At 38.8% G+C, this 25,661-nt stretch overlaps 2 long non-coding RNA genes across 6 annotated transcripts; one reads left to right on the plus strand and one right to left on the minus strand.

Annotated features, from left to right (window-relative positions):
• The first annotated feature begins 4,120 nt into the window (after positions 1–4,120).
• On the plus strand, positions 4,121–8,932 carry LOC133717525 (uncharacterized). Its single transcript, XR_009849697.1, has 4 exons — positions 4,121–4,348; positions 4,461–4,613; positions 6,171–7,106; positions 8,405–8,932. It is a non-coding gene; the product is annotated as an uncharacterized LOC133717525 (long non-coding RNA).
• Positions 8,793–11,649, minus strand: LOC133717524 (uncharacterized). 5 transcript variants are annotated; one of them, XR_009849694.1, is made up of 10 exons: positions 11,447–11,649; positions 11,224–11,350; positions 10,669–10,761; positions 10,539–10,586; positions 10,262–10,437; positions 10,069–10,148; positions 9,733–9,840; positions 9,545–9,639; positions 9,259–9,321; positions 8,793–8,930 (listed from the first exon to the last, which is right to left on the minus strand). It is a non-coding gene; the product is annotated as an uncharacterized LOC133717524 (long non-coding RNA). The 5 variants fall into 5 exon arrangements; XR_009849696.1 differs by having other exon boundaries at positions 10,069–10,155; XR_009849692.1 differs by having other exon boundaries at positions 10,069–10,437.
• Positions 11,650–25,661: the final 14,012 nt, after the last annotated feature.

Below are 25,661 nucleotides of genomic sequence, written 5' to 3' on the forward strand. Positions count from 1 at the left end.
GTTAGAGGAAGCTTTGTTCGAGTACACTTTGCAAAACCGTTGGCCAAGGGTAAAACGGTCAATGTCTAGCAGGACTGTTTCATACAAAACCAAAGACCGAAACAAAACCTTAATGTGATCGATCATTCTGTCCACCGATAGTAAAAGTTCACTAGCCGCTGAACCACCATCAAAACGGGTCATCTGTCCATGCGTCACCTCCGACCATGGAACATGGTCCCGTCTAGCCGCTGCCCGAGCTCCACCGCCCTTCATAATTGTCTGTGGCGGCGTATCAAAGAGGATAAACAAAACGGGTTGCAACCGAGATCTTCCTCCTCTGGCCACTTCGAGCTTCGCCACGACTTGGGTTATGTTCCTTTCTTCTTCTTTGCAGCTCTAACGTCACCAACCATGCAAGTGGCCTAGTGATTCTTGTCTAGTTAAATGTGCTCCCCAACCTAGGTTCGAACCCCGAAGCTGTCAAAGCGGCCAGACACTTTGCTGCAATACACAGAAGGGGTTTATCTTGGGCCTAGGAAGCCTTTGGGTTCATTTTGGCCAAAAGCATATTTAGACTACGTCCAATTATTTTGGCCAAAAGCATATTTAGACTACGTCCAATTATGAAAGTTATACACAAGGTAAAGACGAAGCCAAGGTCACTGGAATCACCCATTTTGGTGGTGGTTGACCCGCTAGTAAATGTAATTCCGCGTTCATCAATATAAATTTCTCATTTCTCGTTCATAATTTCGATAATCTATATCAATTTAAACAATTGAAATGTAATTCCGCGCATTAACACTCAAAAAAACTAGAGTTCACCAATAAAAATTAAAAAAAACAGACTTCAACAAACACAAATCATTGCCTTTTTTAGATTTTTTAATAAGTAATTCTATAAAGTACTTAGCCATGTTGATAATTGTTTGGTCATTTAAAATAATAAAATATTATAAACAAACACATAGTGTTAAGAAGTGACACAATGTTTATTGACACATGATCTAGCCGTCTCTGCTAGGGTTTCTCGGTGCAAGTTCGCATCGATAAAATTTCCAAAACTTCGCTAAGTAGGGTTTCAGGACAACCACCGGTACATGGTAGCTAGTTCTTTTTTAGTCTGTTTCTTTGTTTCTGGGTCTTTTTTACCCCTTACTTACCAAAAAAAAAAAAGAGCTAATATGAGCAAAAGTTCTCCGTGATTGAGCTCAAAGGACTAGACCAATTGATGTGGAATTGGCAAGATTTTTAGTACTTTTGCGGCGATTTTTTTTTTTTGAATTGTTCCCCACAATGTCTTAACCACCAGCGCATGCCCTCACTTAGTCACCATAGTACTTAACTCAATTCAGTACTATGAGCAGTAATGATTAACTTTTTTTTTTTTTTGGTAAAACGGATAATTCCATTAAAAGAGGGCAATGCCCAGAGGCCCAACAGAGGCAAAATACAACCAGAAAATAAAGTTTTACCCACCTCTACCTAGATACATACAATATCAGGTACTAGAGTGATAAAACAGAACCATACTATAACAAAAACCAGAGAGCTAAGCAGTCCCCATAGGAGGACATGGTAGTCCATCAGTCTTCAGAACTCCGAGAAGAGATAGTGGTGGCACATTTGCCCATCTTTGAAGACCCACCATCTCCTTGGCAAGCGCAGCTGCAGAATGAGCAGCTGAATTCACTTCACGAGGGATCCATTCCCAGTAGATTTCATTGAAGGGAAGACTCCTCCTTCGAATTTCTTCAATCAAAGGGTAAGTCATCCAATCTCTGCTCAAATTATAAGACTTGATGTCAGTAATGTGAGCCCCCGAAAATTTTGTTTAATTTTTAGAATGTAATTTTTCGCCAATAAGATTGTTGCAAGGTGATTTAAGTGAAGAAATCGATTTTGGAAATTGTTTTGGTGTCGAGACCACCTATTGGGCTGACAATTTAAGTTTGGGTCAATGTTCTTTCATTTGGGCCTAAGACGAAGTGAAGAATTGATCTAGGAAATTTCCGACGAAAAATGAATAAAAGAAAAGTTACGAGCTCTGTAGACCCCCGTACTTTTTCTTGTTATTTTAAGGGGCTGTGACCAGTTACCCATTTTTAGCCCAAAAAATGCCCACTTACTCCACCAAGAGTTTTTTAACCCCATTTACCCAATCTTACATCTATTGACATTTTAGCCCCTGTTAATTAAATTAAAACTCATCCATCTCTTATCAGTCTCTCTCTCCTTCCCAAACTCTCTCTCTCTCCCCCCGATCTCCACCTCCACTCTCTCTCTCTCTCTCTCTCTCTCTCTCTCTCTCTCTCTCTCCTCCCCATGATCTCCACCTCCGGTCTGTCTCTCTCTCTCTGATCGCCGCGCCGGAGATGCAGTCCAAATCTGAACACGACGATGAAGCTCCAGTCGGCGATCCAACGTTCTCGTCGCCGTTCGATTGATCGGCGATCCAGCCACTCCAACGTCCTCGTCGCAGTTCATCGGCAATGTGTCTACTGCCCCTAACGCTGCCCCTAAACCCTAAACTTAACACGAAGACATTATTTGGGGGCAGTAATGTGTCTACTGCCCCCCACTAAACCATTATTACTGCCCCCCACTAAACCATTAAAACTTGCCCCAGTTTTGTGAAGGGTTCTGACTTCGTATGAAGACATTATTTGGGGGCAGTAATGTGTCTACTGCCCCCCACTAAACCATTAAAACTTGCACCAGTTAAGTGAAGGGTTCTGACTTCGTATGAAGACATTATTTGGGGGTAGTAATGTGTCTACTGCCCCCCACTAAACCATTAAAACTTGCACCAGTTTCAAGGATTCACAGTGTATTGCACTTTATCACAAACAAATCAACAAGAGATGATTACTGTCTCCTAAGAAAGACATTATTGGGTGGCACTAATGTGTCTACTGCCCCCCAATAGACCATCAAACATTACACCGCTTCCTATGTTTCGCAGATTATACAAGTTATTCACACTCAAAACAACAGATAATGTCTAAAAACCCACATTATGAGGGTCAATATTCTGTCTACTGCCCCCCACTAGACTGACACAAACAACACAATTTTTTTCATTTATCAACTACTACAATTTAACACTACATTTACTTTGGAATAGCAGTTTTCAGTCCGTCAATAAATAAAGCAGTCATCATTGGCCCCCAATACAAAGTCTACTGGGGGGCACTAATGTTACAACTTTTATGGTTATGACTGCACAATAGCAGATAGCCATTTTCAGTCCGTCGTCGATTCCTTCAGAAGGTCAACCCCGGCCTCGCCGAGCTTCTCAGCGACGAGGACCGTCGGCTTGGCGTCGAGCCTGGCAGCGGAGAGCACGACGACGAGTTTCGGCGCGGCGATGGCTAGAGCAGGCGTCGTGGGCGACCTGCCGGAGGGATGGAGGGAGGGAGAGAGAGATCCGACGTCTTCTGGAGAGAGAGAGAGAGAGAGAGAGAGAGAGAGAGAGAGAGAGAGAGAGAGAGAGAGAGAGAGAGAGAGAGATAGAGAAATCGGTGAGGGGGGAGGAGAGAGAAATCGGTGAGGGGGAGAGAGAGAGAGAGAGAGAAACTGAGAGTAGAGAGATTGAAGGAGAGGGCAAAAAAGTCCCAAAAATTAATTGGGTAAAGGGGAAATAATCCCTTAGAGTGTTTTGGGTAAATGGGGTTTAAAAACTCTTAGTCGGGCAAGTGGGCACATTTTAAGCTAAAATTGGGTAAATGAGCATTTTCCCTTATTTTAATTTGTCGCATAACGTATGAAATTACGTATTCGTAAGGTACGAATGTATTCGAGATTAGATTAAGATTTTGAGGCCATTAAAAGGATTAAGAAATTAGAGAAAATCCAATTTGGGTCTAGGAAACTATTTTTAAAGTATCGAGGCTTAGGACAAGCCCGGAAAATTTTCCTGAATGGATTCGGTGAAGTGTCGGAGAAATAAGGATGTTTGAAGATGTATTTTCGGATTGGGCTTAAGGAAAATTAAGAGAAAAATAAAATTGAGCAGCCCAAGCCCATTTGGCCCAAAAGGAGGGCAACTTAGACTTTTCACAATTAAAATTGGGGAGAAGTATTTAAGGAACCATTCTCCAAATCCTAGCCTCAACCCTCTCATTTTTCACTTCAGCTCTCTCTCTCTACCCGAGAGCTTCTCTGTCTTCATCCTCACCGGAAATCGCCGCCGTCACCGGAATCCCAATCCCCACCAAAATTTCCAGATTTTCTTCTCTTCATCCCCTCTTTCCATTTCTCCAACCAAAATCATGAAATTTAACCATTTAATCCTCCAAAAACCTTAGAACCCGAAGCTAAATTGGGGCTTTTTGTGATTTCTTCTTTCCAAGTTCAAATCAAGGTATTATCCATCCTAATCTAGCCTCCGATCTATACATCTTTCTTATCAAATCTGAGTTTTTGATCTTGATTTGTAATTTTGTTTGCATGAACCCAATTTCCCCTAAACCAAGAGGCTAGGCTATGGGTTTGGCAAGGATTTGTGGTAAGGATCTACCCATGCAACCTTGTTTCGCAATTTTTGGTGGTGATATTGATGTTGGACGAATTTGTAGCTGAAGAAGGCCATGGAGGAGGCTTAGGCCGTGAGTTTTGAAGAAGAAAGGGTAAGAAATGGGTTTTGGACAAACCCTAGAATTTTTGGAATTTATTTGGTTGATTTTAATTTCGGTTGAATTATTTGGTTGGTGGAAAATTGTGAAAAATAGAGATTTGGAGATGGTTTAATTAGTAGGACTTTATTAGCCTAATTTTCAAAGTGTTGGAATTTTGGTGTTGAAGATTTAGTGATTGTTGTTGTGTTATTTTCTCCAAAAGAAAAAGAAAAGGAAGAAGAAAAGAAGTGGCTTTATTTTTGAAAGAAAATGAAGAAAAGAGTAAAAGTTGGATTAAATGAGTTTTACCTTGGTAAAGTGGTAAAAAGTGAAGAAGGTGAAAGTAAAGGTAAATTCGGTAAAAAGGAGGTAAAGGGTAAAAGTGAAAGTGTGGAGGTGAAAATCACAGTAAAAGTGAAAAGGTGAAAAAGGAAAAGTAAATGGGTAAATGTAAGAGTAAAACTTTATTTATAATTATTTACTTATTTATTTTTGATAAATAAGAAATAATGGTAAATAAGGGAATACTTGGTCAAAAGTCAGAAGTCAAAGTCAAAGGTCAAAAGTCAACTCTGAGAGTTGACTAAGGTTGACCGACCTCGTAAAACGTGAGGATCGACTAGACTTTAGTCGCTCGGAATGGCGATAGTTTAGCGGAGCGATAAGGACGTTTTTCCTTTTTAAGAAAGAAGTTAGTTTCCCAAATTGGTAAAGGTTAAAAGAAGTAATTAATGGCCTCATTGAAATAAAAAGGAATACTTAGAGTTGATCATGATGTTTACCTGGATAATTACTTACAAACTAAGTAATGGTTTAGGAAACACGATCGTTAAGGAAGCTTAAGCGGAAAGCACCAGAGTGTGGAATACGCCGACATATCTAGGTAGGGTGAGCTGTCCCTTCCTTGTTAGCGGCTTTTCAGTATATGTGGACTGCTATACTAAGATAGTATGTTGCCTGTAAGAACGTTTTTGGTTGTTCATTAGTCGATGCCTCGTGATACATGTGTTTTTAGAACTGATAATTGCTAATTGCGAAAACCGAGGCTAGACTTGCATGTTGAGATACTGTACCCTTGTATGTTTGTACTTGTGACCTGAAAGTGAATGGGACCTAGACGCGTTGATTCCTAGGGATCCCACGGTGTCGATAACCGTGAACCTCCGGATGGGGCTGTGCTCCTATGCTTGTCGAGGAAAGATAAGTATAGACAGTGAACCAGTCATAGGAGACTCAGAGCCAGGAAATGGACACTTTCGCTACTTGTAGTCATACGGACTACAGAGTAGTTGGCTGGTTCTCGAATTCAGGACGAACTAGGTCGGTCACCGATTTGATTTATATTGGCCGGCAGGTAAGTATCTCGGAGCTCCAAGTGTGTGAAGCATACTGCATATGTTTTATGAAAGAAAACAAATGTTTGTGGTTGCCACTTTTCTTAAAGCATTTTTCGATAAACGTGCACAATATTATGTAGTAAATATTTTCAAGTATATTATTTTTCAAACCTAGCATGGTTGGGTCGGCCCCTATTGGGCATGCGAGGACGAAAGCTCACCCCTACTATAGTGTGCAGGTTTCGAGCATGTGGTCGGGAAGCGTACAGGGGAGGCACATGGCCCGGCTTGGCGCATTTCTCTTTAGTTTTATCAAAATGAAGGTTTTGGTCCCTTATCGGATTTTGAAGTAACTTAGTTATTTATTTTCTTACTAATTTATTTGTTTATTTGTTTTCTATTCTCTCATTTACAAAATTTCGAGAGACCCGTAACCCTGGGGCGCGTCTCTCATACTTGTTTTTACTTCGTGATTTGTTATTTTCCAAATTGGGCTCCTATTGTAAGCCCAAATCTTTTAGCTCACTTTAAATTCTGCTTGCGAAAATATGTTGTTCGGTTGCTAGAATGTTTTGTGACTTTTGTCCAAGAAAGTGTTTTGTAAACCAACAACCTAAACTCAAAAGGCCTTGCGGTTTCGGGTTGATGAGCTATCGAGATGCCATTCGTGACATGTCGATTCCTCACTGGCTCGGAGTCGCGGCGCTGTGGGACCCCCCTTTCGGGTCACCACAAGTAATGACCTGTTGAGCATCCGATTCTACCATCACCCTTGATAATTTGAGATCCAATGCATGTAGCATTAATCCCGTCCAAGATGGCAAATGCTTCAGCCACTGCTGCCGACCTACAAATGCCCGATCTAGCAGAGCCACCAATGACATTACCCAGATTGTCACGTATCATGACTCCATAGCCACTTGTAGAAGACGGATCAGACCATGAGGCATCGCAATTTATTTTTGCAAACCCAGGAGGAGGAGGGATCCATTTGGTAGATGGCATGGACAACGGAGTTATAGCAGGTGGAATCGGCCTATTTACCTGCCAGAATTCATTAGCTTGATTGATCCCACTGGAGATGATGGCTTGGGGGCAGAGCGGTTTCCTCTGATATATGTACTCACACCTTGCAACCCATATCTTCCAGCAGATGAAGCTGATCAAGGTAAGCAATCTCTTCTTTTCAGATGCTGATGTGTTTTGTTTGTATAACTCCATTAGCCAATTATCAAAGGTTGTTATTCTCTGCTTGTTGATTCTTATGCCCAAAGAGGACCCGAACCATACCACCTCAACCCATGAACAAAGAAGTAGGGTGTGTTCAATTGATTCATCAAAGTCTCCACAGATAGGGCACCGAGAAGGAGAACATTTTCTTTTGTATAGGTTTAGCAGAGTAGGTGTAGCTCCAGATAGTACTCTCCAAAAAAAGTTCTTGATTTTGGGTAGAGATTCCATTTTCCAAATTAGTCTCCAAGTCTTTTTTTCTACAGTATGGGAGGAGTGATTGGTGCAAGTAGATGTCCTTAGTCGATTGGTATGCAACCAATGGTAACCCGATTTAACCGAGTATGTGCCATTCTTGTTCCAGGGCCAGATGAGCCTATCAGTGCCATGCCCATCCCCAATAGGAATAGAAAGAATCAGGTTAATCACTCTCGGTTGCAGTAAGTACAAGATTTGATCCAGAGACCAGGCTCGTAGATCCCAATCGATTAAGGAGTGAACTTTCACAGGCATAGCAGGGGGAATTCTAGCTCCAAGGGATATAGTGCCCGAGTGGGGTGGTGGAAGCCAATTGTCCTTCCAGATGTCAATAGATAGACCATTTATGACTTGCCAAGATGTTCCCTTCATGATCATGTCTTTTGCTTCCATAAGACTAGACCAACCCCACGAAGCACGGTACCCCTTAGTGGCGTATCTGAAATCAACATCAGGAAAATATCTTGCTTTGAGGACCTTAGCCCAAAGAGAGTTAGAGTCCTGTAGTAACCTCCACCAAACTTAAGCAAAGCAGTAATGATTAACTACTTCACCACGTATAGGAAATCATGCCAACTCATGTTAGTAATAGTTGTACCCAGCCTTCTTCACTTTGGCATTTGTTATTGTCTCTTATACTTTGCCTTTTGCAGTTTTGCCCTTTTGGAAGTAAATAAGCTGAAGTCTATGCCTCTTTAAGAGTCAAAAGAAAACTACTGCTAGATAAGAAAAAAATTCCACCTACAGACAATTCTTAATAACACATGATTTCTTTGTGCGCGAAGCCTTATTTGATTATTATCATGTAGCTATGCAATTTATAAAGGTGGTTTTGTTTTATTTGTAGTAGTAGACCCAGAATTGAAGGCAGGAAATACTACCGCATTGTTTGGTGAATAATTTCTGTGACTAGAAAATGACACAAATGTTACTTCACGGCGTCTAGAATTCTCAATGTTTGGTGTTATTTTGGTGCAGATCAACACTTGCTATGTTCAATGATGCTGAAAAGAAAGGCTTGATAACTCCTGGAGTGGTTAGCTAAGAGCCTCACACTACTACAAATTTCCCCAAACCCCACTGATTTGAATTAGTCTCTATTGGGACAAAGCATACTGATAATAGTGGCTAATGGCCATTAGCCACTATGCAGCTACTAATGAGATATCAGTCCCCTCTATTGCAGGTGCTAATGTGCTATTGGGACAATCCACACTGTTAAAACAACAGTGACATACCAAAATCCAATGCAGCATATAACCTTTTTCTCTCCCACTGTTATTGTATCAGTGTGTTTTCTCAATGCCACCAACATCAGTGGCAAAATTTGGTGAATATATAAAAAAAAATAACAATTTGGCCCACCAAAATGTACTGTATAATTCTAAAATATACTTCCTCAATTCATATACAACTTCAAATAAAATACAACATAAATCTCTTCATCATGTTCCTCCCCATAGCTGCATCTGCTACCTCTCCTCCAGCAACTTTTCTATAATTTCTGTCAAACAAATGAAAAGCTCAATAAAATACTCGCAACATACACAAGAATGAAACTGAGATATAAAGTAGCCAACATAGCAAATTTATTCAATTCAATTAGTATCCAAAATTTAACATCTTAACAGCACATAACCAAAATTGTCCATGCCAAGAAGGAAAATAATGAGTTCTTGTACACGAGGATTATAAAACTCCACATTGATAGCAAAACAAGATACTCAGAATAATATACCAGCCCCAAACCAAACAATCGACAACTAATAGCCACTTTCAAGCAACAGTCTAAATCACTATCCCAACACATATTTATATGCAGAAGTTAGTACCTTAAAGAAAACAAAGGTAGATGTATTCTTTTCTGCAATCATACCATATCTGCCAGTGATGTTCTGCATGCATAAAAACAACACAGCATTACTTTAAGTGGTGGTGTTCAATTACTTGCCTAAAAATAAGCTTCATATTAACCATGTCAGACACATTTTAAGCACATATGCAACAACAAATGCACTGCGCATGTTTACAAGTATTAACAACAGTCATGCAGACAAATTGAAATTGACGGCATGCAGACAAAAAGGAAAATCAAAGTTAGTAGATGGAATATTTTACCATGTCGAGCCTCGAGCACAGTTAGAAAGCAGGTTCACGGCTGCATGTTCCTCCGGCATCTTCTGTATCCTTTCTGATTCCACCTCCCTTTGTTTCTGTTGACATTTACAATTATCCAAAACTTCAAGTTCACCATAATGACATTTTTGTAAACACTTGTATTACGTGAAAGAAAAATCACCACATACCAAAAAGCAAATATTGTAGCTGAGAGTCATTATACTGTATACAAAAGATCCAGCTATTGAATCAGTAAGCCCTTCTATTGGTGCTTCATGGCCTTGAGCATCCTCAACCTGACAAATGAAATGCAGGTACTCTCTAATGAGTAAAGATGCTAACTGATTAAGATATCAAACATAAAACTTCCTGCATTGCAATCCCCTTCCCATGAAAAATAAACAAAAGAAAGAGATTTTCCTTGCACAGATACATAAATATCCTCAATGACTTGGTGTTTTTGCACAAAAGAAAGGTTGCTCAAAACAATTGTTTGTGTCATGAGTAAAAGTAAGTTCACTAACCATTTGAACAATCTTGGAAATCATTGAACTGGAGCCAGTTGAGGTTGCTTCAATTATCTCTTCATATTTAACATCAACCCCTGCAAACTATAATTAATTAATTTAACTAGATCAACAAGGTCCTCACACAAAAGCAGTACTATTATACAAACTAAAGACAAATAAACAAACAATAGGTTCTAATAACTTTTACCTTTCCAACAATTGCATTCGAAATAGATAACAAATGTAAAGTTCAATATAACAACAAAAGAGACATGAAGTTCCAGATTTTGCTATAATTCCCAAGTTCTTGATCAAGCCACCTCCTTTGTCACACATGTACCCCAGTCACATAGGAGAGGATTCTCTCTCTTGGTCTAATTTAATCTGCATTTTTTTTTTTTGTAAATCAATGAATAATGCTGAATAGCATGTCATCTAGTAGCACACTTCCTAATGTTAAAGCAATGCAAGGAACATCAACTAACCTGAATTTCCTTATATGTGAGGGAAAGGAATCTAATCTTGTATAGCACCTGAAATAAATTTGGTATGTAATTCATGCAAGGTTTCCAAGAAAACATTTTATAAATATATAAAAAGTCAAAGCAAGCTTACATCAGAAGCATTGGAACTCAACTCCATGAAGAAGATGTCTTTGTTACTAAAGAGATACCTCAGCCCAAGGTTAATATCAATAGTGGACCAACTCTGATGAAGTAGACTCAGATATGTTAAGCAAGGAGTACGCGCGCATGAAAGTAATTACCAATAGAGGCTGAGAGCTACTGTATTAGAAATACCAAATATTACCAACTATTGTTGATACAAGAACACATCAATAAAGATCACAAGTATAGTAGAATAACAATGAAACTTTGAATTTTGATACTACTGAACTGAAATAAACCAAATCAAGACAAGTCAATCAGTAACCTAATATTTCAATCATGAATTTGGGAAAATCAAACAACTCAAACAATGTTGATCCTAAAGAAGCATTCAAAAAACTAAACTAGCCCCAAAAGATTCAAATTTCACAATTCAGAACTTAATAAAACACCCAAACTGAAAATTAACAAAATCCCACCACAGAAGACTCAGAAAAGCCATAAATTGATAGATCGGGTATGTTAGCGAGCTACTGATTATGAATAGTCCTCAATCATTCACCTTAAGGCCTTAAAAGTAAAGGGGACGGTGACGCGTGTCGTGTATCCGGCGATATCGAACCTGGGAAGTTGGGGGCTTTTGTAGATCTGAGCCTTCCAGGTTCAAAACGATGTCAAACAACCAAAAGCTATAAATCAAAAATGGGGAAAGTAAGTATCTCTGCAATTACTTTACCCTAAGTATTCAGATGTCAAAACAAAATAAAAAAACTCAAAGTTAATACCTCTGCAACTCCTTCTTCATCGGTGCAGCTAGTTCCCCGATAAATTTGGTGGATCCGCAGTAGATAAAACGAATCGAAGGAAAGAAACCCGGAACGGCAGCACAGTGAGAGAGGAGAAGAAGAAAAACTTCAATGTCAAAAATATGAGGATTGAAGAGAGAGAGATTAGTTTTTGTGGTAAATAGGGAGGAGAGATGCATTGGACGCCGTGTTAGTGGGTATAAACACCGATACAGTGGGCTTGTCTTATTAAATAATCATATTTTTACTTAATTTTTACTAAATTGGTACTCATTCCCACTGATGACAGTGACAACAAAAAAACCCTCACTGATCTTTTATATCAGTGTGATACTATTCCTATGGTGACTGATGAGTTTTTCGTCCCCAAAAAAAGGGTGCTATTGGGGAAATTTGTTGTAGTGTCATAACTCTTTAATCAGACAAATTTGTCTTCATTTTATACATTACAGCTTCAGGTTTGTGTAACTGCTACGTCAAATTCATTTACAGACAACTCTGATAGAGCCAACATCAGGAAACATGGGAATCAGTACGGCTTTTATGGCCGTATGGCCGCATTGAAAAGGTACAAGATGGTTTTGACCATGCTGCCTTTGGGGCAGAGTTGATTCTCACTGACCTTACAAAAGGGATGGGAGGAACTGTTAAGAAGGCTTATGACCTTTTGGAATCCACTCCAAATGTCCTTATGCTCCAACAATTCTCAAATCCTGCAATACTCAGATACCAGATTATACAAATTTGCTTATAGCTAGTGCTTTCTGACACCTGATTTAATTAATTATTTGAAGCTGCTTGAATGCCACCCTACATGACAGTAATGAATCCTACCAAAAGTGTGAAAGTAAAATTGATGGTTTTGATTTTTGAATATTTTTTTCTTTTTCATTCATTTATGATACATAAACATAATTAAGGACACACCTGTTCTCCATTTTTCAAAGATGGAAGAGTTTCTTATGTAAACTAAGAAAGAGTTTTGATAAACCTTCTGGACACCATTTGTCCAAATAATGTATTCTTGGGTTATGATTCATTTAGGATTATTGGGATAATTGACTTGAATGGAAATTCTCATTTGACTTATTGAATATTTCCTATCTGTTGTCTGTTTTAAACAAATTAAACTCTTAGATTCCTTAAACTCCATGTGGTATGGTGCTACGACGAGATAAGGAATAAGAAAGATGTTAGAGATGGAAGATATGAATTTTGTCAAATGTCAATTACTGAAGCAAAGAGGAAAGTAGTTCAAAATGTTTGCAAATCCTAATGAAACTATATATGACAATTACGATCACAGTGGAACCTGCTAGACATTTATATGCACATAAGAAACCCACCAAGAAGATCAACGTCGAGGTGAGTTTAAATACTGATGCTTTGCCAAGCAGTTCAACTCTTGGAACTGAATTGAGTGGTGGGGTGTTAACGCTGACCAACGAAGCAAAATTAAGAGGAAATGTGGAGTTGATGTTGATCATGAAGAAGAAGAAGTCTGCTAGTATGAGTTGCACCATACAAATTGATGTGTCTGGGAAGACTGTCAAGAGTTTACAATGCAAGTGATAGATGTATCGATCAGACCAGCTAGATCTTGGTTTGTTATTTTTTTCATTCTTTATTTTTCTTTGTGAAGCTTGGATTTGTTGTAGGGCAAATTCTACAATGTGTTAACATATGACATGCATACAATTGCCTTAAAAGTGGTAAAATGAGTCCTTAAAATAGTAATATTAGTCCTCAAAGTGGTAACATGAGTTCTTAAAGTGGTAAATTTTCTTAGTTACCACATGAGTCCTCAAAATAGTAATATTAGTCCTCAAAGTGGTAACATGAGTCCTTAAAGTGGTAAAAATAGTTGATGTATGAGAAATGTTAACATACCATAGCTTTAGAGCTTCATCTATATATAATGCTAAATATTCATATTTATCTATTAGTTTAGTTTGATCCTCTCCTTGCATTTGAGCTCCTATCATATCAAGCGAAAGATAAGAAAATTAAGAAAGAGCAAAACCAACATAAGAGGCAGCTGAGAAATGAAATAGTTGGATAGGAATTAGGAAGAGAGCTAGAACTTGTAATCTAAGAGTTTTGAAATGTTCCATCTTGCTCTTACCATTCAAAAATCCAACAGTAACGTTAAGAGAAGAATCAATGAAAGGAAATACATATACAGAGGAAAATCACTGGTACTTATTACTATGGAAATACCTCCACATGTTTCTAGAAGTACAGTTGGGGATGCAATCAACTAATCAAGGTTGGCAGTTGAGATCATATGACAGGAGGAAGCCTGCAATCCATAAATGTGTGAGGGGAAATGAGGGAGATAATGTTCAAGAATCAATAACATAGGAGCATAAGAATGTTGTATTCCAAATTTTCCACAGCATGCATATGAATAAGCACATATACCATTTACTCTCAACAGAATGCATGTTTAGGCAATTGCAGATTTCACCATGTGATCTCTATAGCTATGTCACTTAAATTCTCATATAAAATTATATTAATTGGTCAAAGCATTGTTAGCTAGCCATGTAAGATTATTTGGACTTATCAATGTCAACTTAAAGAACAAGCAACTTGCTACTCTTGATGCAGAACAAGCAATCAGACTTAATTGTCATTGATATTTCAATTAGGATTCCCAGTTCATTGAGGGAACTTACATGATTAATCATACCTCTCTGCATTAGGTTATGTACATGAATCAGGAATGTTGTTCCTATTGCTAATCGGTATAGGAAACCTTTATGGGAAGGTACCTAGACTCGTTGGCCTATATAAGGAACCACTTGGTCCCTGCTCTAGCTATCAACACCAACAAGAGAATACATCGCTCTGCCCATTAGAGAACTCTCATCAAGGATAGCTCAGAGGAGAAGAAACCAAGTGCACTACATTAAGGAAGAGCAATTGGTCATCATGCATCTGCAATGGCTGCAGCTCCAGGTATGTTTGTGTTCTTAAGTAGAGTACAAGCAGCATGCATATACACATATACTGTTATGATTTGATCTACAAGCCAATATTAAGTGATAACGGATATCCTATGTTTGGTTCAGGACACTAGTTACTAACAGTAAATAAGTGGCAATCTGCATATATTAACAAGGGTGCTTCTGTTCAAACCCTATACTGTTCTCATTTATCCTAAAAATGGTTTAGTTTGGTTGAAATATCCTTCCTATTGCAGTAAATCACTATACTGTATGATGACAGCACTAAATAATAGATTGACATTGTCACTTTATGTGACAAGCTATTCTTAATAGACTCGTTGTCTCCAACATATTATTAAGCATAATCTTCAAGCACGTCAAAAGAGAAGCCAATTTCTTGGCAGATGCAATTGCATATTAATTCAGGACATAACTCTAGTGCAGTCCATGTTGGCAAACTTCTTCTTCATTATATATGAGCATCAATTCAACCTTTATGGTCAGTTTAGTTTGGCTGGTCAGAGTAAGGATCCCATTGTTTAATTCAGTCCCAATATTGGAACTGTTTGGTGATCCACTGGAATTCAAACTCACCACAACATTTATTCTTTTGGTAGAACGCATTCCTGTTTTTCTCTTAGGAACAAGCACTTGCCCCACAGCCACACCTTGGTACATGCATGAATGTTACAGTTCCTGCATCAAATTTGTATGGACCCAATTTGTGTTCTTGACCCTGATTTGGGTTGTGAAACTTGTATCAAATCAAGGTCTTGCAGGGAAAGAGTTATGGCTTTGGATGCTGATTTCCCCCTATTGATTGTTGTCATATGAGAGCTGTTACTTAGTTGGTATATACTATTGATTTAACTAGCTTTAGGAAAAGTATGGGGATAGGAGAACATGTGCAGTTGCACCTCTCCCTAGGTGAATGCATCAGGAGAAGTATGGAATGTGCATGAGTTGTCTAGAGCATGCTTGTCTGGAGATCGTGACTTGCACCTCTCCCTATATATATGTGTAATCTGTGTACATTGCATTATATAATTAGAAACTCTTCTTTAATCATTTCCACATGGTATCAGAGCAGGACCAATTTCCTGTCTGATTCTTTCTTCTGTATTGTGTCTAAAAATGTCTGGAGAAGATAGCTCCATTTCTTCTTCCTCTACACCAAAAAGTTATGAGAGTGATTCAAACCCAAATCAACGTTTGTGTTCAGTTTTACTCAATGAGTTCAACTATATATCTTGGTCAAGAGCGATCATTCTTGCTCTTGGTGGAAGATCCAAGCTCGGCTACATTAATGGTGACATTCAAATCCCACCACCTCTATCTACTGATTATGAAGCATGGCTCAGCAAAGATCAGCTAGTCATGTCATGGCTCCTAAATTCTATGGAGCCATCTGTTGCTGTGATCTTTAACTATTCTGAGTATTCTCAGCATATATGGAAATCTGTGAAAGAAATGTATGGCAACCAAAATAATTGTGCCAGAGTTTTTCAACTTCAGAGAGACATCACCAGTCTCAAGCAAGGAGCAACCTCTTTTGTTCATCATCTTGGCATCATGAAAAACATGTGAAATGAGGTAAATATCTATAGGCCTCACACCACAGATGCAGCTATTCTACAAAAAAGGGCTGAAGAAGATAAAGTGTTCCAGCTCCTAGCCAGTTTAGGACCTGAGTATGAAGATCTTCGCAGCCACATACTCATGACTCCTGAACTACCAACCTTGACCAGCATCTGCTCTACCATTCAGCGTGAAGAGACTCGGAGAAAATTCATGAATGAAGACTCAAAGACATCTGTCTCTGAAGCTAGAGCTTTTGCAAGTGATCATAAGCCAGCTGAGAAGAAACCTTACAGAGGTAAACGCCCCGATCTTCACTGTACTTACTGCGATCATCCTGGGCATCTCAGAGAGAGGTGCTGGATACTGCATCCAGAACTCAAACCCAAGTTTGATAAGCAAGCCAGAGATACCAGGTTCTTTCCAAAAAATCATGGTCACAACGCAAATCATGTTGCTTCTGCCACTGAGGGATTACTAAACTTCACTGCAAATCCAGCTGCACTGATAAATGAATTTGCAGCCTACATCAAATTGAAGCAAGGAAATGAACAAGAGGCTGTTACTGAAGACTCAACAGCCTTACTTGGAAAATTCGCTGGTTTTCTAGCAGAGGCAGATGGAATAATTTAGCATGATGTGCCAGGTATCTTAAAAGCTTTCTCTATAGCTTTACATGTAAGTAGTATGAATGATTTTTGGATAATAGATTCAGGTGCCACTGATCACATGACAAACCAAAACTCTAAGCTTCAAAACTTTGAAAAATTGTCAACTCCTTCTCATGTCTCTGTTGCTAATGGTAGAGGTGTGCCAGTTTTAGGAAAAGGGGAAATAAATATTCTTTCAGAAACCATAAAATCCACAGCCTTGTATGTACCATCTTTTCCCTTCAAATTAATGTCAGTTGGAAGGATTACCAATTCTCTAAGATGCCTTGCCATTTTTTATCCTGACAAGGTTGTTTTCCAGGATCTAGCCACCAAGGAGCAGATTGGTGAAGGTTTTTACCTTAATGGACTATACTACCTCCCAAAGGATGTTAGAGTTACCAAAGTCTCCCAAGCTAATCTTAGTCTAGCTCAAGAACATCAGCTATGGCACCAGCGTTTGGCTCATCCCTCATAACATGTTTTGTCTTCTGTATTTCCAAATTTGTGTAAAGAACCTTTTCAATGTGAAATATGTCATCTAGCTAAGTCTACTAGACTTGCTTTTGGTTCATCTGTATCTCGAGCTAGGAAACCTTTTGAAATTGTACACTCTGATATTTGGGCACCGGCACCTCTAGATTCCTTTGATGGTTATAAGTACTTTGTTACCTTTGTTGATGATTTTTCTCATGTCACTTGGTTATATCTTCTGAAGCTCAAGAGTGATTTTGTGTCTGCCTTCAAAGATTTCTATAATCTTGTCACAACTATGTTCTCAACTAAAATCCACACTCTCAGATCAGATAATGGTACCGAATTTATGTCTAAAATCATGTCACAACTTCTAAGCACAAATGGGATCTTACATCAGACAAGTTGTGTAGGAACACCACAACAAAATGGTGTTACTGAGAGAAAAAACAGGGACCTCCTTGAAAAGACAAGATCCATAATGTTTCAAATGAATGTTCCCAAAAGATTTTGGTCACAAGGAGTCCTCACTGCTGCTTACCTTATAAACCGATTGCCAAGTAGAGTCCTTAATTTCAAATCACCCTATGAAATTTTGAAAGGAAGAAAACTTGACATTACACACCTCAAAGTTTTTGGTTGTGTCTGTTTCATGCATGTGCAATATGCTCACAGGGATAAGTTAGATCCCAAGGCTGTAAAGTGCATTTTCTTGGGATATTCAACTACACAAAAGGGATATAAGTGTTTTAATCCAAACACTAATAAGCTGTCTGTATCGAGGGATGTTCGATTTATTGAGAACACTTCTTTTTTTAGTGCTCCTGATTCCTCTCCTCAGGGGGAGTTCTTTCATGATTTCTTTTCTCTGCCAATTTCTGGATCAACCTCACAGGATAGCAGAACCTCTCAGTTGGAATTACCAAGAGATGATGTTCACATGCAACAAATAGGAACAGATCTCACTGCTCCAAATGTACCAAATACATCACCTGAGCTAGAAACTCACTTTTCTCCTGCTCAGGACAATGGTGACTACCAAAATGATGTCCTTGATGACCCAGAAGAACTTATTCCAGAACCAGGACGAGCTATCCCCATTCCAAGAAGATATCCTACTTGAACTAGGAGGCCTCCTCTCAGGCTGCAAGACTACAAAGTGCACACCACTAAGTATGCCCTGGAGAACTTTGTATCTTACAACAAGATCTCAAAAGCTCATGCTGCTTTTCTCTCTGAAATCTCAAATGCATCAGAACCTAAAAGCTATCAAGAAGCCACACAACAAAGTGTCTGGTCTACAGCTATGAAAGAAGAGCTGAGAGCTTTGGATGAAAATCAAACTTGGAGTGTGGTTAAACTTCCTGAAGGAAAAAGAGTGGTAGGAAGCAAATGGATTTTCAAAACAAAGTTCAAGTCAAATGGAGAAATCGAAAGACACAAAGCTCGGTTGGTAGCAAGAGGATTCACTCAGACTTTTGGTGTTGACTATAAGGAGACATTTGCTCCAGCTGCCAAAATGAACACAGTTCGAGTTCTCCTATCTGTTGTAGTTAATAATGCTTGGCCATTATACCAGATGGATGTAAAAAATGCTTTTCTTCATGGGGATCTTGAAGAAGAGGTCTATATGCAACTTCCTCCAGGTCATCCTCACGAAGGTGATCCCAGTTTGGTGTGTAGACTTCACAAATCCTTATATGGATTGAAACAGTCTCCTCGAGCATGGTACTCTAAGCTCAGTTCTGTTCTGGAAGCAAACGGTTTTAGAAGAAGCAGCGCAGACTCATCTATGTTTGTTCGAAGTGGTAGCTCTGGGAGATTAGTGGTGCTTGTCTATGTTGATGATCTTATTATTACAGGAGAGAATGAAGATATGAGATCAACACTCTTAAGAAATCCTTGCATCATAAATTTGCCATTAAGGATTTAGGAGTGTTGAAATACTTCCTTGGTATTGAAGTGGCCACATCTTACAAGGGGCTATTTCTAAACCAGAGAAAGTATTTAATGGATCTTTTGGAAGAAGCTGAGATAATGGACAGCAAGCCTCGTGCCACACCCCTTGACAGCAAATTGAAACTAAAACTGGAAGGTGATAAACTCTGTAATATAGGTGAGTACCAAAGACTTGTTGGGAAGTTGATCTACCTCACAATTATAAGACCAGACATTACTTTTGCAGTAAGTCTGGTCAGTCAATTTATGCATGCACCCACTGAAGCACATCTGCAGATTGTCAAAAGGATTCTCAGATATCTCAAGGGTTCCATTGGAAGAGGAATACTAATGCAAAATAATCAACATACAAAGATAATGGGGTTCTCTGATGCAGATTGGGCTGGAAATGCCTGTGATCGGAAGTCTACCACTGGTTATTGCACTTTTGTTGGTGGAAATTTAGTGTCGTGGAAGAGCAAGAAACAGACTGTAATTGCTCGATCGAGTGCAGAAGCTGAATATAGGGCCATGGCCTCTACTGCTTGTGAGTTGATTTGGTTGAAATATCTTCTATCTGATTTAGGCATCCATCATGATCAACCTATTCCTATGTTTTGCGACAATCAAGCAGCAATGCACATTGCTGCCAATCCAGTTTTTCATGAGCGCACCAAGCATATCGAGGTTGATTGCCACTATGTTAGATCTCAAGTTCAAAACAAGGTGATTGATACTGTTTTCACTCGAAGCCATGATCAACTTGCAGATATCTTCACAAAATCTCTTACTTCTGACCAGTTTCTCAGGTTGCTTTCCAAGCTTGGAACCATCAATCTTCTGGATCCAGCTTGAGGGGGAGTATTGATTGTTGTCATATGAGAGCTGTTACTTAGTTGGTATATACTATTGATTTAACTAGCTTTAGGAAAAGTGTGGTATACTATTGATTTAAGGGTCTCTTCCTGTATACCCAAAAAACTTCTGTATTTTGCCCAAGTGCCCAACACTCTTGTATTACACTATTACTTTTAGGAAAAGACTACTAGGGATAGGTCTTTTCAGAATAATGCCTTTTGTATCCTATGTTGACCAGTGGCTTTAGTAATAGTATTCAACCAAAAAGAACCTTGCTTCAATCGACAAAAACAAAAACAAGACTAGCCTTCAACATGCCTAAGTTTTTCACCTAACGGCTTCCTGCCTAACGGTTACTTTAACAGGCGGGATCACTGCTGCTTGTCCTAATTTTTGGTTTTTAAAACTGATTTTTTCGGGTGAATAGTACAATTAAAACCTTGGATTTCTACAGGATGCATGCATCTAGATAGTGAAACATAATGAAACATAGTGACAACTATAATTAAGGAAATGTAATGACAACTATATTTGTTGAAGAAGTGGGTGAGCAACCACCTGAACTTATTTATTCAAATGTACATACATGTTAAACATTCAGAGCCTCATTCTCAGGTAAACAGCAAAAAGCTGTTTAGCTATCCATAAGAATGAGAACAGATACTTACTTGTAACGAAAGCACGCTACTTCACACTAGACAGGAAGGGAAGCACACTGCTATACTATTTGAGAGAAGACTCTTCTGCTCAATTTTTCTGATTCTGTTTTTCTCTCTAATTTTCGAATGCCTTAACAACTGAAACTAAGGCTCCATATATAGGGAGCGGAACTCAAATTAGAATTCAAAACATAAAAATGTATAGAACAACTCCGTGACTTTTCTGCTTTCCTGAGTGCTCTTTTTGGTAGAGGTCGGATGGGGAAGGCATAAAGATAGTAGGTGACATGTCCTTTTCTTTTCTTTTGAAAAAGCAAAAGTAGCTTTTGATAAAGTCAAAAGTTCTATAGTTGCACTTTCGGTGCTTATTCTTCACCTGTAGCTTCACATGTTCTCATCAGTCTCTGAGTTGTGGCAAAAGACAAAGGAGTTGTTGTCTGCCTGGGCCATTCTAACAGTTGATGCATTATCTTCGACATCTGTATCAACATACATCTTGTAGTGTTTGTCAGTTTCAAGTCTTTCCACCCACTGTAAGCATGCCAGTGTCGAATCTATCTCTTTTCTGGTAAGAGATAGGAACAGGTCACTGCTGACTATGTCAGGATGATTGTAAGCAGTGATAATAGTTTTTTCTCCTGCTGCCAGGAAGGTATTGTTGATATCTTCAGAGATGATCTTTTTGATATATTCTAGAGCCATGGCTTTCATCCATGGGATGCTTGAGTTTGGCTGGCCATTGTATCCAACACAGGCAGGCTGAAGATATTTTCTTTGAATAATTCTCACATAATGATATGGAGAAATATACTCAACCTCACCATTTGCCTTCTGGATCCATTCTGGAGGAGTGGATCTGAACTTCAGACGAAGCATGCAGTCATTTTTTCTAATATTTTTGACTGTGTTGACAATGATAGGGGGCAAGCCTTTGAGATCATCATTAGTTTTGGTCCACAGATTATGGACAAAACCATTTTCAACAAGCCAGAGCTTGTGTTCTTGAGGATGTTCACTCTGAACATTAAATAAGTATCTTTCAACATATGGTCCTGCAATAATGAAGAGAGTTGGAGGAATACGGTCCTCAGAATTATGACTTCCTATCAGACTATGGAATTCATGCCAGTCTGATTCTTTGAGTGCTATGATAGGGACCCTAGCACTTTCTGGATCTTCTAGGAAGTGAATTTTTTCTTTTCTAACAGCACTCTGCTGTGTATGAAGTTCTTCAAACTGTGGTCTGGCATTTTCATAGAGTTCTTCAGCAAGTGCAAAGAGAGCTGGGAACATTAGACCACTGCTTCTTTCCTGAAAAGCAAATAGAAGATTATCCAGAATTGCTTTCTGGTGGTAAGCTATTCTCCTGCCAGTTCTGAACACAGGAGCATCAAATGTTTGAAGTTCATAATTAAAGACATTTATTACTCCAGTTGGAGTAGGTTTGCTTTTTGGCAAAGCAACAGCCGTTAACGGTCTTGATGAGCCTTTACCGTCTGCCGTTTTAGACGGGCTAGCCAATCCTTTACCCTGGGATTGATCAGTTGTGGATAGTCCTTTTGGGCCTAGCAGGAATCTTTTGAGGATTTTTTCTTTTGGATCCTCAGCAGTTTCATGTTCTTTCCCAGTTCTTCTGCTTCTGGGATTGCGACCTTCGTCGTCATTTTTTCGGCTGAACATTGCCAGTTCTCTGGTCAAGGCGTCTGGAAGATAATTCTTGTTTCCTGCAATTAATTCAACAACATAATCATATTGGTTAAGAAATAATTGCCAGTTTGCTAATCTTCCTCTATCAGCAGCTTTATCAAGTTTGAAATTTTTGAAATTCTTTACTCTAGCACAATCGGTGCGAACAGTAAAGGGTTTTCCAAGAAAAGCTGGAGAATTTAAAATTGTTTTCTTGACAGCTAAAATTTCTTTTTCCCCTGTGGGATAATTCAGTTCTGCAGGGCTGAACTTACCGCTACAAAATTTACAGATCTTTTCAATGTCAGTTCCAGGCGTTTTTGCCAGAACAACACCAGACCAATAATTATCACTCGCATCTGTTTGGAGGATAATTTCATCATGTTCCTCTGGTTGTTGTAGAGGAGGAAGGTTTTTGCAGAGATTTTTTATCTGCTTCACAATTTTTTCATCATCTTCTGTGAAGTTCCATTTTCTTTTGGAACTTGTCTTAGGAGATAACATCGCTGTTAACCCTGAGATTTTGGGAATGAAATCTCTCCCATAATTTATGACACCAAGGAATCTCTCTAGACTCTTAGCATCAGGAATTCTATCTGGGAATTTCCAGATCTTCTCAAGGATATGAGGTTGAAGTTTTATCACTCCATTTTTTATATTTATTCCTAGGAAATCAACTTCATCAAGGGTAAAGAAGATTTTCTTTTCCCCTAGGATAATTCCATGCTGAACTATCAGCTTTACAACCTCGTGGAGGTGTTTCATGTGTTCTTCTCTGTTTTTGGAGAAGACCAGAATGTCATCTATGTAGACGACGCAGAACTCCGCAACATGTTTGAAGATGTTGTCCATCTTTCTCTGGAAGATTGAGGGAGCTTGTTTTAGACCAAAAGACATTACTAACCATTCGTAATGTCCTTGTGGTGTTCCGAATGCAGTGAGAGGTACACTCTCAGGATGCATCTTGACCTGCCAAAAACCCGACTTTGCATCGAATTTTGAAAAGACTTTAGCTCCTCTGAGCTGGTTGATCAGTACTCTTACTTGAGCAATTTGATAACCGTCTTTGACAGTCTTCTTGTTGACATCTCTGTAGTCAATCACCATTCTAGCTTTTCCTCTTAGATTTTCTGCATGATTTCTCACGTAGAATGCTGGAGCATGATGAGGGCTAGTGGAAGGCTGAATTAATCTCTTGTTCAGGAGATCTTCAATATCTTTTCTGAATTCTTTTTTATCTTCCTCTTTGTACTAAGGAATGGCTTTGACATGACAGATAGCATTCATGTCATGCAATCTCAATTCACAGACCACTGGGTCTTTTTCCCAAAACTTCTGAGGATCTACATCGATATTCTGTTCGAGTAGTTTCTTGATTTTTTCAAGAGTGGGAATTTTCTGAGACTCAAGCTTATTTTGAAAGTGCTTGAGGTTATGCTCGTGGATGAAACTAGCTTCTTCTTCTTCACTAGTTTCTTCTTCTTCTTCTTCAGAAGACGACTCTTCAACAAGTAATTCTTCTTGTTGTTTGATTTGGAGTATGAGTTCAAATTTGGGTTTGTAGGGGGTAAGATCACCACTATTCTGTTGTGATCTCTGATATTGGGTAGTAAAGTGAGGACCTACTACACTTTTGGCTTGAGTAAGCCTATCTGCCCAGAACACCCGTTCTCCTTTTCTGAAGCCTATCGCGTCTTCATCCTGGATAAATCTTTGTTAGAGGATAAAATCATTACCCAACAAGAAATCTGATCCTTGGCCTTCAGATTGCCAAACGTTGTGGATGATAAATGTCCCTCCACCAATGGTGATATGAACATTTTTTGCTACTTTGTTCATTGTAAGGTGGCTTCCGTCAAAGGTTACACCAGTAGCAGTTCTTTTCTTATCTTCTTTCCAGAGTTCTTCTGGAATTGCAAATCTTTTTGCAACAGTAAATCCTGATCCATTATCTACAAAGGTATGTAGATGATATTTTTTGTGATCAGGGAATTTTAGTCCAATCTCTATGTACTTGCTGTATCTACTAGTAGAGACGACTTTTGATTGTTGAAGCTCATTTTCCTGAGCTTGTTCCTTTGGAATGAATGGTTTACATTCTTCTGGAACAATTTCTGGTGGTTCAACCAGTTCAATATCTTCATCGATTTTTTCTTCCTTTATTTTTGAGGAAGATGGTTCCATGATTTCTTGGAACAAAGTTTCTACTTTTTTCCCTTTTTGCTCAGAGAAATATTCTTCATATTCTTGTTCAACCAATTGGCTGACAAGGCCATTCTTGGTTTTTCTTCTTGCTTCAGCTATGAAGCATTCTTTGTGATAAGTCTTTTTTGACTCTTCACAAAACATAGGGAGACCATCCTTTTCGTGACATAAGCAGTAGTCACAAACGAATGTACCAGGGTTCACCTGATAAGAAGACATTAAGGATTCTGTCTTACTTTCTTCCCAGTTTTTGATTTTCAAAACATTCATTTGTCTGGATTCGAAGTACTCTATCTACTTCAGAATCTGTCTCAGACTCAGATGAATCTTCTTCTTCAGACCAGGCAGAGTAAACTGTCCTGTCGTCTTCTTCATCATTAGAATAGGCTATTTCGTAGCCTTTCATGTTTGCAGTTTCTACTATATGCTCATATTCTTCAAAGAGAGCTTTAGTAGATCTTTTACCCTTTCCGGGCATTCATTGGCATAGTGCCCTTCAGCTTTACATAACCAACATATGCAAGCTTTCTTGCTTGGTTGTTTATGTTGATGAGTATTCTTCTTTTTCTTGAAGAATTTCTTCTTAGGATCTTCATTCTGTTGTTTCTTGTAATTGGAACTTTTCTTGAATTTCCAATCCTTTTTCTGATTACTCTTTTTGAAATTTTTAGAGTAATATTTTTCTTTCTTCTTTCTGTGGAATTTGGATTCATGACATCCCCAGTTGGTCGGCATATCCAGTATTCCGTAACAAAAATTTTCAACTCCTTTGAGTTGTTTCTTGGCCATCTTAGCTCTAAGATTGGCTTTGCATTGTTCTTTTAGTAATTGCCGGATTCTGTCGGCAATTCTTCCAACTGAAAATCTTTCAATTGGCTTTTCAGCTATGCTTTCTCTCACAGCTGTTCTCCATGGTTCAGGGAGTTTCCTGTGCAACAGGTTGACTAGATCAGTATTCTCTAGTTCACCAATCGTACAGTAATATTCTTGAAATTCATTCAAGTATTCTTCAAAATATCTCATGTCACAGATTTTGAGAGCATAGATATTTGATTTGGCCGTTTCTTTTGCCTTTTCACTCAGATTTGAGAGATCTCCACAGAACTGATCGTACAGGGGTACTGCAAAATCATACAGAGATTTCGAAGTTTTGATCTCTTCCAGCCATTCTTTTCCTCTGGCTGTCTCTTTG

This window comes from Rosa rugosa, chromosome 6 (genome assembly GCF_958449725.1).
Source record: "Rosa rugosa chromosome 6, drRosRugo1.1, whole genome shotgun sequence".
Taxonomy (NCBI): Eukaryota; Viridiplantae; Streptophyta; class Magnoliopsida; order Rosales; family Rosaceae; genus Rosa; species Rosa rugosa.